This window comes from Scylla paramamosain, unplaced genomic scaffold, assembly GCF_035594125.1.
Source record: "Scylla paramamosain isolate STU-SP2022 unplaced genomic scaffold, ASM3559412v1 Contig60, whole genome shotgun sequence".
In the NCBI taxonomy this organism is placed as follows: domain Eukaryota; kingdom Metazoa; phylum Arthropoda; class Malacostraca; order Decapoda; family Portunidae; genus Scylla; species Scylla paramamosain.
In genome coordinates, this window is record NW_026973725.1 from 231,323 (window position 1) to 250,230 (window position 18,908).

At 39.3% G+C, this 18,908-nt stretch overlaps 1 long non-coding RNA gene across 1 annotated transcript in view; it reads right to left on the minus strand.

The window, feature by feature from the left end:
• Positions 1 to 14,770, minus strand: part of LOC135098406 (uncharacterized) — a 28,040-nt gene extending 13,270 nt beyond the window's left edge. Inside the window, exon 1 of the long non-coding RNA XR_010266955.1 lies at positions 14,392 to 14,770. This is a non-coding gene — a long non-coding RNA (uncharacterized LOC135098406). The remainder of the gene's footprint in view (positions 1 to 14,391) is intronic.
• Positions 14,771 to 18,908: the final 4,138 nt, after the last annotated feature.

Below are 18,908 nucleotides of genomic sequence, written 5' to 3' on the forward strand. Positions count from 1 at the left end.
AATTATTTGTTATAGAAATTTTCATTTTTTTTTTTACTTCTTATTGATATTCATTATTTTAATGTTTTGTAGTTGTTTTATGTTTTTTGTTACTATTTTTTTTATATTTTCTCTTTTTTGTAATTCTTTTTTTCCTTTTTTTTCTTTTTTGTCAATTTTTTGGCTCTACTTTTTATTACTTTTTTTCTTATACTTACAATTTGCTTTTTTTTTTACTATTTTATTTTCATTTTTTTAATCTTTTGTAATTCTTTTATATTTTTTTTTCTTACTCTTCTGCTTATCTTTCTTATTTTATTGTAATTATTTCATTTTTTTTACTTTTCTTATGTTTGTTATTATTTTGTCTTCACTTTCTCATTATTTTGTGGAATATTTTTTACATTTTTTGTCATTATTTTCTTCCATTTTCACTCATCACTTTTGTCACTTTTTGTCCCTTTCGTCATTTTTTTATATTTTTGTCATATTTTTTTACTTTATCAATATTTTAAGCTTTTTTACTTTTTTTTTGTCATTTTCTGCCTTTTTATTTTTTAGTCATTCTGTTCTGAGTTTTTAGTTTTTGTAATTATTTTCACTTTTTTACTTTTTTGTCATTATCTTGTGGGTTTTTTCTATTTTTGTCGCTATTTTTCACTTTTGTCGCTATTTTGTTTAGTTTCCTTTCTTGTCAATATTTTATTTTTTTTTACTTTTTTGTCATTATCTTTTTTTTCATTTTTGTCATTTATTTTTTTTGTTCTAATTATTTTCTGGATTTCCACTTTTGTCATTTTTTTATTGATGTTTTGTCATTATTTTTTTGGTTTATTTTACTTTTTTGCTATTATTTTCATTTTTTGTCATTATTATTATTTTTTACTTTTTTTCATTATTATTTTTTTATTATTTTCTTTTTTTACTATTTTCATTATTTTTTTACTTTTTTATTATTATTTTTTTTATTATTTTCTTTTTTTTACTTTTCTTCATTATTTTTTTTATTTTCTCTTACTTTTTCATTATTATTTTTTTTACTTTTTTCATTATTATTATTATTTTTTTTACTTTTCATTATTATTTTTTTTAACCTTTTTTCATTATTATAATTTTTTTATACTTTTTCATTATTATTTTTACTTTTTTTCATTTTTTTTGTTTTCTGTTATTTTTTTACTTTTTGTTTTATTATTTTTTTTTACTTTTCATCATTATTTTAGAGTTTTTAATTATCCTTACTATTTTTTTTCATTATTTTCAGTTTTTTTTATTTTAGTCAATGGTTTCTTGTCATCATTTTCTGCTTTTATTTTTTTCACTACTTTCTGGTTTTTTTCAAAATTGTTTTCTCATTATTTTCTGACTTATTTTTTTATCATTATTTTATGGCTTTTTTTTTTTTTTACTTTGATGTCTTTCTTTCTTTCTTTTTTATATTTTTTCTCACTATTTTTTCATTATTTTTATTTTTATTACTTTTGTTATTTTCTGGATTTTTTTACTTATCTTCCTTTTCCTCATTATTATTATTTTTTTACTTTTTCGGTATTATTTTCTGTTTCTGGTCACCATTTTTTGGCTTTTTTATATTTTTTAATTACTTGCCATAATATTCTGCCTTCTTTACTTCAACACTATTTCCATAATTTTGTAAACTTTTTTTTTTATTTTTGGTCATTTTTGTTTCATTTTATTTTTTCACATTTTTTTTTATCTTGTCATTTTTTTTTTTTTACTTTTCCCATTATGATTTTTTTTTTCTCATCATTTTGTGGCTTCCTCTCAGAATCTAGTTTTTCGGTGGTGAGTCACGTGATTACATCATTAAAAGATACTATTTTTCTTCCTTTTTTTTCAATGTTTTCCGTTTTCCAAACGCAGTCTTCTTTCTCAGTGGACTAATAATTAAGTCAGACTTCTTAAGTTACGGTACAGTATTTTGTTTGTTTTTAATCTTTTTTATTATTATTTTTCCTTACTTCTTTTTTTCTCAGTGGAGAGTCACTTAATTAATTTGTTTCCTCGTTAAGATTTTTTTTTCTATTTTTTCCTTGTTTTTATTTGTGCCATTGTTCTCTTGTTTCCTCTCACTGTTAATAGCCGTATTTCACCAGTTTTCCTCTCACTATCAATGGCTGTTTCACCAATACTGGATATAATTTTTCTTTTCTTTGTTTTTTGTCGTTGTTTTCGTTTTCGCAATCTTGATCCTCAGCAGGTTAACACTCAAATCGTAGCATTCTAAAATAACTTGTGTAAAGATTTCTTTGGTGGATTTGTATCTTTATATTTTGTCATCGTTTTCTGATTTACTCTCACTCAAAATATTTAGGCATCTTATTTAATGAAGATACTTTAATTACTTTTTTTTCTATTAATTTCTGGTTTCAACCGCGGATTGACAGTCGATTAATATACTTCATAGGTTATGAGAGCAAAGACTTTCTTGTTACTTTTTTTTTTACTTTATCTTTTTTATCTTTTAATTTCTTTTACGTCATTATTTTTCATTTAGTGTCACGAATGTTCTTGTTCCTCGCTGAAGAATCACTCAGTTGTTTCGTCAATAACAGATAGATTAATATTTCTTTTTTTTCTTTGCAAACTTTAAGCGCTTTATTTTTTTGCCATTAATTTCTGGATTTCACTCACCACCTTGTTCCTCAGTGGAATCACTTAGTGTTCTTGCTCCTTAATTAATGGATGAAAAACTTTTCTTTTTGGTCTAATTTCGGGTTTCGATTGACAAGCATGTTCCTCAGTAAAGACTCAGTGCTTAGGCTTCTTAATCCATAGTTAGAAAGCTTACTTTGTTTTTGTACTTTTTTTTTCCAATTTTCTCGGTTGCACTGACTAGGATGGTCCTCAGTGCGAGTGACTCAGTGTTTAGCGGCTTGCGACCCGTGATGGAGGCTCTGCGCACTAGTCCGCCCTTTCTTCTGTTTCTGTGAACGCAGCCGAGCCTTAAGGGCAGCCACCTCTCGGGCCCATTTCACTCGCGCGGGGCCTGAGGGTGGCGGCTGTGATTCCAGTACCTTCAAATCCAGATCAGGTTTATAATCAGTAGGTAGGCTGTAATGGGTGTCGATCTTACAGCGGACGGATTTCAGATTTATTTTGTTGTAGCGCTTTTTCTTCTCTCCTGACATTTGATTGTTTCTTTTCAGCTGGCGGACATAACGGTAATGGCTACACGAGAACGTCTTCTTTCTTAACTCCAGTTCCTTCTTTACCTTCATTCTCGCCGTCATGTTCTTCACCGGTGTTGGTGGGGAGCCCTTCCACCACCTCCACTTGCTGCTTACATTGGCCATCGCGGTGTTCTTGTGGCGGCAAGTCATTACCTTCTTTTTCAAATGTTGATCCTTCCCTATATTCTTCCGCGTCGTCATTTTTTCCACCGGTGATGTTGTCTTCACATTGCCAAGCGACACACTCTCTCTCTTCTTTCTTAAAAGCATTGCTTTCCGTATCTTCTCTCTCCTTGTACTGTTCTTCACGATGACTTTGGTTAAAGACAAAAGTTTGGTTATAGAGGGAAGGTTAACTTTCTCAATAACGTCTTGTTTCTCAGCTTCCTTCTCAAAATTTTGTCCCTCTTTAATTTCCTTATCTGCATTGTCTTTCTCAGGAGAGGTACTTTTCACATCTTCAACAACCACTTCCTTCTTTCCAGTGTCATGCGCATCATAGTCTTCCGAAACACTAGTCTCCTTTCCTTCAAGAGTATTAGCTTCCTCGCCTTCATGATATTCATCGTCTTTTTCCTGAACTAGCTGCATTTCACTAATTTTTGCTGGTTTCATTTCCTTCTCGGTAACTTTTTGTTTCTCAGTATCTTCTTTCTCTTCCTCATCTGTCTTCTCTGTTTTTGTAGGGACGCTTTGCACATCTTCGGTGTCTCCTTCAGTCTCTTCAAACTCATTTTTATCATATTCTTCCCAAACTGCGCTCTTCTCTTCTGCTGGATTCTTTTCGACACTTTCCGCGTTTTCATTATGTTTTTCGTGAACTAGCTGTACTTCACTCATTGTTCCTGATTCTTTCTTCATCTCTGTATGGTTTTGTTCCTCTGTATCTTCTTTGACTTTCTTATTAGTGGTATTTTCATCAGCATTATTCTTTTTCTCGAATGGAATGTCTTTCTTGTGTATTTCCTGAACCTGAACGATCTGGTTTTCTTTGTTTGTTTCTTTAGGCTTCATAGACGCCTGCTTATCGCGACGGACGGTACGAGGTGCGCTGCGCTGCTGTTGGCGTGCAGCAGGAGCGTCTTTGTTGAATGACCGCACGTTCTTGGTTTGCATGGAGATTACTGGCGGCAACTTTACAATTTCTGGAGTTGTTATGATGTTAACGGGTTTATCTTTCTTCTTAAAACTGTTGAACAAGGAAGTCGCGTAGTCGATCTTTACTTGGTTTTCGTCATCCCCGCGTTTAGCGCACTCGTACTTATCGTTCTCTTGTAACGGCTTATTTTTCTGTTTCTCAGCGGCATCGGTCTCGTCGCCGCCTGAAGCCGCTCGGTCCTTTTGAACAATTTTGAAGCTGGTTTCCGTGACATAAAGAACGAACTTTTCTGAATTTCGGTTCTCCATCTCTTGAAGGAAGGTTGCCAGGCGGCCAAAGAGGACAACCTTCTTTCCGCGCCGCTGCTTGATGGAGACCTTGACGGCCGTCTTGCCTGGCGTCCAGTATTCGCGGAAAACCATGCCGTCCATGTACATCACAGTCTCCAGAGACGTGTACTTCTGGAGACTGGGTTCTTCTTTATGCGGTTTGAAAAAGAATTTGGCTACCTTCTTGAAGCGAGGCCCTCGTGGCCAGCAACAGCAGAAGAAAGATTTCGCGTCGGGATCTCCCATGGATACTTTGACAGCGCGTGGGGGGCCACGGAGAATGTCGCCATTCTCCACGACACACTCCCCACGCATGTATGTGCTGAAGGAGCGTCTACCATCCATCCTGTCTCCTGTCATCTGACAGACTGAATGTCCCACTAGGGTACACTAGTATTTAGGATACCTGAGGTGTTTGGAAAGTGCTTCACACTGGAGAGTTTGGAGTTGTGAAGAAATGCACACAGTGTTGCCGCCTTGCAGAGCACCGTCTTTAGGGTTCACAGGCAGGGAAGCACGTGCACCACGGATAGCGTGTTGGGGCTCGGGAGGTGGTCCCTCGCTGGCAACTGTAATCGGGCGCGACCAATAGGAAACTTGCGCTGCATTGCAACAGCCAATCACAAACCACATCTTATTATTATTATTATTATTATTATTATTATTATTATTATATAATAATAATAATAATAATAACAATAATAATTATTATTATCCCTCCACCTCCATGACTGTTCATCCAAATTATTCTCTACCTGCAAATACCAAACTTGCGTCACCTAATCTGGACACGACTCACTAACTCTTGCCTAACGGGAACCTCGCAGCAGGGGAGGGGGAGAGGAAGGGCAGAGGTTATTACAAGGCCTTGGAAACACACAGGGCGGGTCAGGTTAGGTATTATCTGAGCTCACTAAAGTTCACGTGAAGTCAAAGAAGTGTGTGTGTGTGTGTGTGTGTGTGTGTGTGTGTGTGTGTGTGTGTGTGTGTGTGTGTGTGTGTGATTTTTTTTTTACTATTGTATGGTGTATTTTTAAGCCTCTCTCTCTCTCTCTCTCTCTCTCTCTCTCTCTCTCTCCCTGGCATTTAACGCAAGCGGATTCTCTTGTGTGAAATGTTGTATGGTTGTATGTTACGAGAATTTATTTACACACACACACACACACACACACACACACACACACACACACACACACACACACACACACACACACACACACACGAGGCAAATATGGCGAGTCAACAACAAATATGCTAAAAAAAACAAAATCAATCATACAAACATTTATATTCGAAAAGGGAAAGAAATACAACAAACAAAAAAACAATACAAAGATAAATGTACAAAGACACACAGAAAACAGCAATGGAGGGACAACAGGTACGTAGGAGGACAAATTTGTATAGATGGGGAGATAAGAGGGGAGGGGAGAGGACAGGAGAGAAGAGGGGAAGAGAGGAAAGGAGAGGAGAGGAGAGGAGAGGAGAGGAGAGGAGAGGAGAGGAGAGGAGAGGAGAGGAGAAGAGAGGCTAAGAGAGAAGAGAAGCGAGTTAGGACTGAAGTGAAACGAAGTGAAATAAAATGAGAAGAGGGAGAGAAGAGAAGAAAGGACAAAAAGAGAGAAGATAAAAATTAAACTTGAAGAGAAATGAGGAGACAAGATATAGGAAAAGAAATGGAGATGAAAGCAGCATAGGAGAAATGAGAAGAGAAGAGAGGAGAAATAAGAAAAGAAAATACCAGAGAAAAGGAGAAAAAAAATCTGAAATGACGATACGTGAAAGAAGATAAGAGAAGAGACGAGATGATGAAACAAGCATAGGTAAAAATAGCAGAGATAAAGAAAGAGAAACAGAAGAGAACAAAGGACACTTACTATCAACACACACACACACACACACACACACACACACACACACACACACACACACACACACACACTTCCCCTTAGCCAGGCGCAGAAGGGCGCGCGATATCAACTTGCCTAACCGGAACCTGAAGCTGCTGCTGTTACCGAGCCGCCGCAGGTGTGATAATGACAGGTGTAGTGGTGAGGGACGCGACACTGGCGAATCATTAGGTGGTGGCGCGGAATATAGCGAGGTAGAGCAGCGGTAACAGTGCTTGAAGTCCAGTGTGTGTGTGTGTGTGTGTGTGTGTGTGTGTGTGTGTTTAATGGGCCGTGAATAGTATGCATATTACTATTCGTTCGTGTTGATTTGACTTTGTTAATTTGTAATGTGTGTTTCTTGTGTTTCGTGTGAATTCTAATTTGTTGTCGGTATCTATCTATTTATGTATCTACCTATCTATCTATCTATCTATCTATCTATATATGAATCTGATAGAAAGCATTCATGTGATGAGCAGAGAGAGAGAGAGAGAGAGAGAGAGAGAGAGAGAGAGAGAGAGAGAGAGAGACAGAGAGAGAGAGTCTGTCGTCCCACATCTGCCTCTCATTCCAAAGTTATCTGCGTAAAGTTCTTTCATTAGGGTTTATTTTACGCCTCCGTGCTCCTTTTTCCTTCCATACAATGCGGCCGTGAAGAGGAGATAGAGAACATGAAGTGGAGGGAAGTCGATGAAGAAGGAAGAATAGAAAAAGTTAGGAGAGGAGAGGAGAGGAGAGAGGATAAGGAGGAGGAGGAAGAGGAGAAAGAGGATAAAGAAGGGAATATGAAGTGGTGTACTAGGAGTGAAGGAGAGAAAAATAAATAAAGAGCGAATAGAAGGTAGATGAAATGATAAAAGGAGGGAAAGGAATGTAATAATGATGAAGTTGATATTAGTGGTTGTGATGGTGATGATGGTAACTTGATAGACACTCGTGGTGGTGGTGTTAATGGTTGTGATGATGTATGTGGTGGTGTATTGCTGTTTGTGGTAGGACTTCAGGTGGTGGTGGTGGTGGTGGTGGTGGTTCTGGTGTTGGTGGATGGTAACTGTTGGGAATAAAGAGACCAGAAATGAAATCCAAATATTTACGAACAATATTGGTACATGAGAGAGAGAGAGAGAGAGAGAGAGAGAGAGAGAGAGAGAGAGAGAGAGAGAGAGAGAGAGAGAGAGAGAGAGAGAGAGAGAGAGAGAGAGAGAGAGAGAGAGAGAGAGAGAGCTAAAAGTCGAGGGTAGGGTGCTATAATTGGCTTTCATTTCACTTCAAACACTCATTTACGCAAGAGTCCGCCAATTAAAGAGGAGTCTCCCGCCACGAGTAAAAACACCGCGTGGCTGGAAATCTATCACCTGTGCACTGGAAAGACAAAGGTGCGAAAAAAAAGTGCAAGAACCTGAAATGGAAGCAGTTATCGTACTTACAAATTAATGAAACAAAAAAAGATAAAATAAAAGACTATTCAGTTTCAATAAATGAAATATGAAGTTATGAAAAGAAAATAATAAATGATTGTCTAAAATTATTGCGCTACTTCTATACAAATTAATTAAACAGAAAGGATGAAACAAAAGGACAATTCAGTTTCGGTAATTGGATGCGAAGTCATGAAAAGAAAATGGTTAGCGATTGTGTAAACCATTGCTAAGGTAAGTTTACCACACCCCAATAGAAATTAATCAAGCTGAGAAGGTAAAACAAAAGACGATTCAGTTTCTGTAAATCACATGTAAAATTCCGAAGAGAAAAAGGAATAAATAATAAAGTAATGATGCCGCTAAGATTGCCCAACTCCAATACAAATTAATCACACAAAAATATAAGAAAAAATTAAATTAAATGTGAAATTCTGAGAACAAAATTAACAAATGATAGTCTATAAATATGGCTGCGCCTGCCCTACCACAACACTTTATAATACATTAATACGGTAAGAAATTATACATGGACTTGAAGGGGAACACTTAAAGAAAGATAGATAGGCAAGGCTTGGATAAAGCACCGAATACAACAATATGTATGGCGTCTCCTCGGTCATCCTTTCAAAACTGCAAACACTGATGACAACTGCGCAGTTTCATACACGACAAAAATGTTTTCGAATCATTAATCTCTCCTGCATTGCCTGATGAAGGGAGCTGCGGGAAAAACTGTACTGCAATACTTTTACGCATTTTACAATCGCATGTGTTCGGCATTTGACGAGTACAAATATTGGCACAAAGCCTCTGCGGGGGGTACGTGTATGGATTCAAAAATAGATGCAATTGCAAAAATGTTTGTAAATGGTGAAAAGAGCGCGTTTTCTTTCATGAATATACATATTTCAGACGGAAATATTTTGAAGATACGCTTTTAGTTGAAGGTAAAGTCTGAAACTTCAGTAACTGGCACGACTAAGGGATCAACACGCGCCGCATCATTGACAACAGCAGCAGCTATTCCCTCCTGTGACTCCCGGTGGGCCCCAATCCAGACGTCCTTAGCATTCCAAAAAGTGTCGGCAGAATATATGAACAGACCTCGAGGGCTTGTCCTTGGTCTTTAGTTGTCTCTTACGAATAATGAGCATGATCGAACCCCAGGGAGGAGTGGCACTTATACCTCGTGATTCATGTCCTGCACGCGAGCACGGGTTGGCGGCCTGAGGTATGCAGCATTACGTTATGATTGGTCGCACGGAACAATACCTGAATTGATAAGTTGCCTCTCCGCTAATATCTGTGATTATGCGAGGGCAAGCATTATCGAAGGGTTTATTTCTCTTCCCTAGGTTGTTCTTCAGTGTCTGTCACGCAACAGCAAGGCACGGCAAGGCACATAGACGGACTGAGTCTCCTGTTCTTTGTCATGTGGCACATATATCGACAACGCCAAGTGGTGCTGAGCGAAGAGTTTTTATCCTAACTCAGCACCGTAGCTTCCCCGTGTGTACAGCCCCGAGACTAACACCTCTAAGAAGCTACGAACTGGACACCAATTGCTGGAAATCCGTCAAGTTAACAGGCCAAAGTCTCGTTCGTTATCTAAATTAACCACATAAATCGTTCCACTAACTAGAAACAGCCATGCACCACCCAACGAATCGAGGAAGAGCTCTCAATCTGTTAGGGCCTGGCGAGGCTCTTCCTGGGTCTGTGAGGTGAATGCAGCCCACTGGCCGCCCGAGTTACGTCCACACTGGAAGAATGGAACAGCAGCTGGTGCCGTCTTTAGTTATTACAGTGATTATACCCCCTGCGGCTACCCGAGTTACGTCCACAGAGGATGCATGGAGCAGCAGCTGGTGGCATATATAGTTATTACAGTGATTACACCCCCTGTGGAAGAATGAAGCCGCAGCTGGAGGTGTCTATAATTATTCTCTTTAAGGCAGGATTCCTCGCTCCCTCCTGACTGATAGAGGAACGACTGCGCTGAATACCTTAATGCACCTAAGGAAATTATGGGGATTTCAAGAAAATTTAAAAAAATCACGTTTGCGTGGCGTGTGCACATAAACACACACACACACACACACACACACGAGCAAGCACAGCAAGCACAGCCCAGCATACACGAACAGTCTCCCGCCGGCGGAACATGCAATCATCACGAGCGGACGGAGAGCAAAACCCCTTCACTCCCCGCCTCGCCACGCCGTTTCTAAATACCCATCTGAATGTAAATCACACCGGCAGCAGGACGCGCCAATATTCATGGCTACTGCAGTGACGGAGAGGCGTGCACCACCTCACGGAGACTGCGCCGCCACGACAACTGAATAAATAAGCAAATAAATATATACATAGATAATGAGACCTTGAGATTACGTATATAAATGCATAGTTTCCACCTGTTATTATCTTTATCTGTTCTTAGAGACGTAATATGCTCAGTCATTTTTTATTCTTTATGATGTTTTTTTATTTATTTTTTTTTTGACAGACATTCTCTCTCTCTCTCTCTCTCTCTCTCTCTCTCTCTCTCTCTCTCTCTCTCTCTCTCTCTCTCTCTCTCTCTCTCTTGCCCTCCCAATTCAGTGATTTATTTTGAGCCAGGCCAAAATATCTCTCACAACAATTGCTGACACACAGTTTTAGTTGATAGGTCCTGGCGATACTTCCATAATTTTCTATTACCCAGCAGCCTCCTACCTGCCCTCCTCTCCCAGCTGGAAGTGACGCGAGTATTGTAGAATCAGTTCACAGAAGTCGCGGTGCCTTTCATTCAAGTAACTGTGCATTCTGTCCTCGTGGAAGTTGTAATATCATCCGTGTCTTGCCTTTATGTTTTCTGTTATTTTTCTTGTTATTTTTCACTTGTTCCTGTCTCATACTTTTTTTTTCTATCTTAGCCACGTTTTCCTCTCTCTGGTCTTCGTCTGGTCATCTTTTTCTTTGGTTGTCTAGTGTCCGTCTTCTGCTTTTCAATCTCTTCTTTGTTTTATTTATAGTCCTCCTCCTCCTTATGTTTGGGTTTTGTATGGTTGTCTTCTTGTTCTTTATTAAGTTGTGTTCCTTCTTGGGTCCTCGTCCTTCATCTTCGCCTTGTTTATTATCTTTCTCCTCCTGTTTAAGTTTCGTCTGGTTTTCCTCTTGTTCCTTGGTTACTAATTTTCGTCTCCTACCTTTCATTCTCCTCTGCTTTATTTAGTCTTACTGCTGCTCACTAGTGCCAGGAATCCCTCTCTACCTCTGACTCAAGGATCGAGACGCGGGCAGACGAACATTTTCCACAAAGGAGATTAACAAACAAGAAACACGCCTATGAGAAGGAAAATTGGCCAACAAACTAGATTAGAATGGAAAATTGAACAATGAAAAAAAAAGACATGGGGAGAGAGAAAGACAATGAGACAGAGAGGAAAGGGAGGGAGATGGGGAGGAAGAGAACGAGGAAAGGAGGGAGGAAGGAAGCTGATTGCGGTGTGCTGCATCAAAAGCTCTCAATTTGTCATCCTCAATGGGATAATACCCGAGTTTAATTGTTTCCCTCTCGGCACGAATGCTGTAGACAGGGCGGCATGCTGCTCTCGTAGGGAATGGCAGCGGAATGGGAGAGGACGGGGAGAGGGGGGGACAGACTGCTTGGGTTGACTGGGAAATGGAGGAGTGTGGAGTGCAAGGTGGAGTTTGGCAGGGAGTGGAATGTTAGTGGGGAGAAAGTAAGAAGGACAGGAGGTTAAGATCTTGGTTGCAGAGGGTGGAAGTGAAAAAGGTGATAGGGTGTGGAATGCAAGGTGGAATTTGCATTTACGGAGCAGATTTAGGTGGATAGATGGAAAGAAGACTGATGGTGTGGAGTAGAAGTGGAGGTGGGGAGATGAGAGTGAAGGGAAGATGAAGTGAAGTGAAGCGACGATGGGGAGATAGTAGATTGATTGATACAGGAGGAGGAGGTGCAGTGTGGAGTGCATGGCAGGGGTGTAATGGGGAGGAGGCAGACAGCTGGAAGGAGAAGGCAGAGTGTGGGGAGGAGGAGGGTCTGGGAAGAGAAATGTAGGCTGAGCATAGTGGTCGGGTAATGGTAAATACATGCACGAACTGTCCTCGTCTCCCCGAAATTGCCCTAATGACCCACTTACTGCCACACAAGCCGCTGCTCATCTCTTCTTATTTCTTGCCTTTTACGCACGCCAAGGAATGCACACCACGAACATTCCACATGAATTTTACACAAGATAAAATAAGATCTTTGGGTCAGCGTGCTAACTATGGTAGATCCGTCAGAGAATATATATATATATATATATATATATATATATATATATATATATATATATATATATATATATATATATATATATATATACCTGATAAATACAAGAATATACTCGTATATACCACGAGCATGCACGAGTTCATATTATGGTCGCATTTTGAAGTGTTTTACGACATATGGAAACCGTACACACAAACACACACACACACACACACACACACACACACACACACACACAGAAGGACATCAATGCATAATGCAACATATATATTTTTTCTCCTTTATATATAAATATTTTTGCAATCGTTGTTTTGCATTACATGTATTTCACCGACATTGAACAAATCACAATATCAGAGCTGAATTATTGCATTTTTACAATAAATTGCAATCGCTGATATTATTATTATTATTATTATTATTATTATTATTATCATCATCATCACCATTACCATTATTTTCGCAAACAAGATACCGGTAACTATGAAGGTCGTTTAAGTTACGTTATGGGCACGGCAACAAAACACACACACACACACACACACACACACACACACACACGTCCAGGTACTATTTCGGTGTATTGGTGTGCTCTGATGTGGCCTAATTAAACCTACGCGGGGAGCCGAATGATCACGTCTCGAAAATGGACACTGCACATCATTACTATCTATTCACGTCAAAGCAAGTCCGTCAAACTCTCAAGATTTGTTCAAAGATTATTCGATACACTGGTGAAGCGCTTCGTTAATCATCACCATTAAAACTACAAGATTCTACAGCAGGAAAATGGTCTTCAATGCTTAGAGAGGGAGGGATTAGACAGCGCTCGCTACACTGGTACACCGCCTTAGAAGTACTGTGTTACATTGTCGATACATTTGCACAATTCTTGGCTTACATCACGTGCCTATTCTTTGCGTGTCCGATATGAATTAAGATTATCAAAGTTCCTATAGACATGCACATATAAAGAACGTCTGGCCTTATAGAATGATACGGCTGGGTAAGTTCAGAGGGCGGCCACTGGTTTAATGCATCATATATATGTAAATTGCCTATACTGGGAAATTGATGTACAAATGCACCACTACATCATGCCGCCAGTCCCGCCACCGACCCCGAGCTGCCAGGATGGTGTTCGTGTGGCGAGGCGAGGCAATTTGTTGAAGGCTACACTGATTAGTTTCTACGTTAAATATCACTTTCATTCACCATACTCTTACTCTCATTTCACTATCCTTTCCATGTTCTTCCCGCTAATTCAATAATCGTATCAATAATGCGAGAAAGGAAATGAATTATACATGTTTATCTATCGTGACTGCATTCCAGAGCTTCAAAGATTCCACTCCAAGTGAATCATCTCATTCACTTCACGCTTCTAGAAACATGAAGCGTCTGTGTATCTATGAATACGAGAAAGAAGTGCAACATTTATCACTATATTCATGATGACTTCATTCCGGAGCTTCAACGATTCGACTTCAAGTGAGTCGGCTTCGCATTCCTCCAAAGCTCTGCAGCTTATGAATTGGGGTGGTGGAGACGTGTGGCATCACCGGTGGCTACTCCTGCAGGATGAAGCGTACACCGAGTCGCTGATATACAGAACAGCCAGCAAAGCTTTCTAACTGAACTGACCTCCAAGCAGTAATCGTTGCATGAATGAAAGGAGTCCTTAAATATTATGTAATAAACTTATTACTTACATAGTTGCCACGTGTCTCCATACGCTCTCTCTCTCTCTCTCTCTCTCTCTGAGCAACATGACGTGTCACATATTATAAGATGCGAAAACATATCTTATACTGAGTAAAAACCTTATATAAACATCTACAAAGGGAGAGGAGGAGACGGTGAAGAGAGAGGATTACGTGAAGGAGTGGGAGAAGGGGAGGGGAGGAGGCGAGGGGGAGGAAGACATTGAGGGAGGAGCATAAGATGGAAGCGCGGGAAAATTTATCCTCGACAAAGTGGTATGATTCATTGCCTTCTACATAATATATCGTGTGTACTTCACCAGTAAGGCTTACTGTGGTGCGCGAAGACCGTGTTTGCAGTGTGAGAGAGGATACAAAGGAGGCACAGCTGATATGTAAGCAGCTGATACAGTCATGGCGGGGTGGCGGGGTAGGGAAGGGAATTTCCTGCTACAAGGGCAAGTCTAGTCACTTCATATAAACACTAACCTCCTTTTGTTGCAATGACCACGTGAGGTGTTGGGAGAAGCCAGTGCCAGCCTCAGTACTGAGTTGTGTTCGCTGTGTCAAGGGTTGTGATGTCTTCCTCAGCGCTTCCGCAATGCTCCTAGTGTCCTGAGGCGGCAGCAATCCCATGTTTACTTTTAGTTTGCTCTTCTCTCGTCCAGCAGCTCACACACCTCTACATCAGAGGCCACACAGTCACCATACCCACGCACTGCACGCCGCTGCATGCCCTGGCCCATGACGTCAAGTTTGCTGCTGGCGGAGTGATACACCTCCCTGACGGTGAGAAGGTGCCACCTCATCATTAATTTCCTGCATTATTTTAACCTTGTATGTAATTTTTTTTAAGTCTTGATGGTTTGTGATGAAAGTTTGTGTTATAATAGTATGATTTATGGTTTTAAAAGTACAATGGATGTACGTATAGTTTAGCAACAGCACCAACGCCTCATCTTAACTATACTACCGCCCTCCGCCCCTCCCTCACTCCCTCCCTCCTCTCGGCTCTGCGTCCGTCCTTGTGTAGTTTTCGTGGCCTTCGTGATGAAGTATAGAAGGTTTTGATAACATTACTCAAGGTTTTAATCATAATAGATCTCAGTACACTTTAAAAATCATTGTCTTTTTATGTATTTTTATGTAGAACTAGCGCTCCCTCCCTCTTTCTGTCCAACCCACTCTCCTTTCGTGTCTTCCACGGTGTCTCCCTTTCGTCCACCTTTCCACCACCACATATCCGGCCATCTCCGCACACCATAACGAATCTGACAACGGTATATCTGTGAGCAAGATTTTTTATTCACAGTAAAATATTTTCTAAAGTCAGAGAATCCGTGAAACTACGCGCATTGCATCCTGAATAGTTTAGTAGATACGTATTTGAGGGAAGTCTTTTTGAAATACATGTAATACTCAAGTGAATGTAGATGGACGAACCTTGAAAAATGTATATATTTGTAAGAAACTCGATATTAAATATTGATATGTTTGACTATTTCAAACTTAAAGAGGACGAACTCTGGTATCACTTAGGTTAGAAAGGCAAGTACTCAGCCGCTACCAGCGCCACCTCAGCCTCACTATAACTAAATTCGGGAGTTGGAAGCAATGCGTGAAGGAAAACTTCTATAACCATGTCGTGTTGCCCGCGTCATCTCCGCCACAGGTGTCTAAAGGGATGCCACTCAATGACCGAGAGGAAGACGTAACGAAATGTAAAGGCGGCGGCTAAACTCTGCAAAAATAATGTTCGCAACTTTTCGTCACGACGCACCGCCGGAGGAGCGTCTCAGAATTAAAAAGTTTAGGTATTAAAGTTCAAAAGTGGTGACGGGCGGTAGTCCCTCGCGACTGAGAGAGAGAGATTATTATTATTATAGTTTATTGACAGAATTTTGCGATTACAAGGAGCTTAAAGTAAAAATCATTTCACTAAAATCATTATATCATATAAAAAAGAGCTACAAATAAAAATCCTGTCCAGATAAAATTAACCAATTCACATTGCAAAAAACAAACTTTCTCCAAACTTAACTCCTAAAAAAAATTCAAACTCCCTTTCTTTTTAAAAAACAAGAACATTTTAGCCGTAAAGCTTTAACACATCGCAAACATAATCACATAAAGTGCCTAATAAAAAATTCAAACTCCCTTTCTTTTAAAAAAACAAGAACATTTTAGCCGTAAAGCTTTAACACATCGCAAACATAATCACATAAAGTACCTAATTTACCCTTATACTTCATTAAACTGGTAAAACTACTAAAATCCAACATATTATATCTAGCCCTACAGTCCCTTGACAAAGAACAATTTAACAAAACATGAGACTCATCTTGTACTGCATTACTATCACACATACACAGTCGCAACTCTGCTGGTATTCCATTCCTTCTACCTGTCTCAATTTTTAAATCATGTGACATTAGTCGAAGCCTCGTAAGGGCCTGCCTTTTGTAGTCCGGGACAAACTCATTGCTGACATAAACTGGATGTACTGATAGTTCAGGGTTAATTACTGATCTGTACGCCACATACTTAGATGCCGTCTCGGGTTTTTCTCTAATTTTTATTTTGACTATATCCAGTGGATTTACGTTATCTCTATACTGTAGTGCCTTCATCACAAATTGATACCCTGGAGTATTAGCTACTCTGCACAACTCAAATGCAACATAGAATGGTTCTTCAACGTTCGGTTCCCTTAACTTTGATTCTAGAAATTTCCTTCTCCTTTTTGCTATGACATCAAGTACAGGTGGAATACCTGATTCAATAAGACACATGTCGGGGCTTGTAAATTTCCTTACCCCTAGCAAGTTCTTTACTGCTCTATTGTATTGAACAATTATCTTTCTAGGATTATTTGTCAACCATGTTTCTGAGCTATAAAGAAGGGCAGAAGTGACAGCAGCATCAAATACTTTGCGCTTGTATGTATATGGCATAATGTTATTTGCTGCACAAAAAATTGCAAATTTATTGAGTTGCATCTCATTCACGGTTTCGTGAAGGTCCAATACTGTGTTCATCTTTGCATCATCACAAATCCATGCCCCAAGGTAAAGATACTTATGAACACAGTCTATCTTGATGTTACGAACAGTTAACGGCAATCTGTCTTCATCTGTACCTCGCACTACCATAAGTTTTGTTTTCTTTTCATTAAGTACCATTCCATATTCTTGGCAATAATCCAACACTGCGGTTAACTTTCTCACACACATTTCTTAAGAAGTAGCTAGTATTACCATGTCATCCATAAGAAGGAGCGTATGTAGTTTCCCCAAGAATCCATCTGTATCTACACACCTGTTTATCATCCTAACCACCTCATCCATGTATATGGTGAATAAGAGACAACTCGATGGAGATCCTTGGCGGACTCCAACAGTGGCATCAATAGTTGCAGAACGTAACACACTTTGAGTACAGGAATACATAGCTTGTATAGCACGCAACATAACCTTACCACAACCACGTGATTTAAGCAATTCAAGCAATTTACCTCGAGGCACTCTATCATATGCTTTGCTGTAATCTATGAATAACATATACAGCTTCTTTTTCTTATAATTAGCCAGGTCACATAATAATCTTAACGTCATTATTTGTTCGACACATCCTCGACCGCTTTGAGCACCTGCTTGACATTTATCAATACTTGTCCATAGTTTTAATCTGTTCAAAATTAAGTAATCATACAATTTTGCCAATGTATTCATAATGGATATGCCTCTGTAGTTTCCACATTCAAGTCTGTCTTTACCTCCTTTGAAGAGTACAAAAAGTTTGCTACAACCCCATGAAACTGGATAACACACATTAAGAAAAACAACGTTAAACATATGTAAAAAGAACATGATCCAGTTAACAGGTAAAGCTCTCATAATTCCTGGACAAATACCAACATAACTTTTTCTAACATTCACATCCTTGAGTACTTTATCTAATTCTTGTACAGTGAAAGGTTCGTCTAATACGGGTATCGTTGGAGTCGAGTCATCTATACATACAGTGCGAATACTATTAGTGTGACACTCATTATTTAACAAGCTCTCGAAATGGGTCTTTAGTTGATCGTCTTCAGGTTGTCTGTGTTCGTGTGTATCAATATTCCCTGACCAGTTAATGGCCTTCCATATGAACTTAGCATCATTTGTTTCTAATATCCTTCTCCAGCGCGGCAACGTTCTGTCCCACGTTTCTTCCTGCTGGTCGAGACGTTCACATCTGTTCCTACGAGCAGCTTCATGAATAATTTCACTGCTCGATCTGAAGGCTTCAGAAATATTTTCAATACTAACAGCGTCCGGATTCGGTGGATCGAGACTTAGCAATTCGGTACTGAAATCATGTAAGTTTACTTTTCCACATCGACTCGTTTGCACGTATTCTTCGGTATGACTCACCCAGACCGTTAGCTCGCTCTAACAGCTCTGTCGGGGAAACTTGAGTCATTTCTTTAGTAGCGAGATCTACGCAAATTGGGGCGTGGTCGGAACCTTTAACTGACTTGTTTACCTCGACCGAACTGACAAATCTTACGCAATCGGAAGTAACCACGCACAAGTCAATCTCCGATGTCCATCTTGATCCTCTTCTAAAAGATAAGTCACCTCCTAAGGTAGTTCCTTTTCTGTTCAGGTGATTCATCACAACCATATTGTTACTTCTACACATGTTACGCAACATACGCCCGTGACTATTCACTACCGGATCCTTCACACCATCATATCTATAGACACTTCCATCACCACACGACAACACATGTGATCCAACTCGTGCATTAAAATCACCTAAAACAACTACGTCACGAGTGTTCAAACACATCTCACTTAACGCTCGAAACGGTGAAGCTTCGCAATATAGTGAGTCTTCTGGAGGTATATAAACACCACCGAATTTCACATCTTTACACACCGATAAATTCACCCATATCATGTCATCTTCCTCCATGTTTACATTGGTCACATATTGCATCAACGCACATTTGATGA